This window comes from Octopus bimaculoides, chromosome 29 (genome assembly GCF_001194135.2).
Source record: "Octopus bimaculoides isolate UCB-OBI-ISO-001 chromosome 29, ASM119413v2, whole genome shotgun sequence".
NCBI classification, from domain to species: domain Eukaryota; kingdom Metazoa; phylum Mollusca; class Cephalopoda; order Octopoda; family Octopodidae; genus Octopus; species Octopus bimaculoides.
Genome location: NC_069009.1, coordinates 9,296,974 through 9,297,988, shown reverse-complemented (window position 1 = coordinate 9,297,988; position 1,015 = coordinate 9,296,974). Strand labels below are relative to the sequence as shown.

Below are 1,015 nucleotides of genomic sequence, written 5' to 3'. Positions count from 1 at the left end.
TGACCTTAGGTCAGTCTTGATACTGTAGACCTTTGATCCTACAGTATCTGATGTATAATATAATAGTATTAATGGCAATAGCTGTTGCAGTTGTTTAGCCCAGGGTCAGTCCTGATCCAGCAGACCTATGATCAAAGATGTTCCATATGTGACCATCCCATCTTTTATTTTGGCATAATGTATCTAGGATTACATTATCTAATGTATAATATAGTAGTTAGTATTAGTGACTATAGCTGTTGCTATTTAGCCCCAGGTCAGTCCTGATCCAGACAGACCTAAGATCAAAGATGTTCCAGCTATGTCTGTTAGATCATTTATTCAAACATAATGTATCTAAGAATATATTATCAAATGTACAGTAATAATAGTGAGCGCTAATGCCTTTAGTTGTTGTTGTTTAGCCCTAAGTCAGTCCTGGTCTAGGAGACCTATGATCAAAGATGTTCTAACTTTGACAAATCCAGTCTTTTATAACAAGATAATTCCATACCTTCTCATATGCTCATCTTTTTAAGGGATCACTCTAGTACCCCATCACAACCATCTTTATCATCTCAGTTACTCCAGTCCACCCTTATGTAATGCAGAGTAGCCATGTATCTCCTCTATGGCAAAACACCTGTGCTTGACCCTCAATCATACTTTAACCCTTTAACCCCTGGCATTAAGTCACCCCCCCCCCCCAGCTCAGTCGTATTTTTCTGTGTTCTATTTATGTCTTGCAAATTACTTGATGACCTCACTTATGCTGGTGTCCTATGAAAAGCATCCAGTACGTTCTGTAAAGTGGTCGGCTTCAGGAAGGACATCCAGCTGTAGAAACAATGCCAAAGCTGACTTTAGAGTACAACACAACACTGCAGCTCATCAGATCCTATCAAACCATCCAAACCATGTCAGCATGGAAAAGGGACGTTAAATGGTGGTGGTCATGGTAGTGATGGGGATGATGATGATGACAATGGTGGTGGTGATGGGAATGATGACGATGACGATGGTGGTGGTGGTGGTG

The 1,015-nt window shown here is 40.5% G+C and overlaps 1 protein-coding gene across 3 annotated transcripts in view; it reads left to right on the top strand.

Annotated features, from left to right (window-relative positions):
* The window catches only part of LOC106877312 (RNA exonuclease 4), a 74,048-nt gene that overhangs the window by 70,396 nt on the left and 2,637 nt on the right, over positions 1-1,015 (top strand). The gene's annotated exons all lie outside the window — the stretch shown is intronic.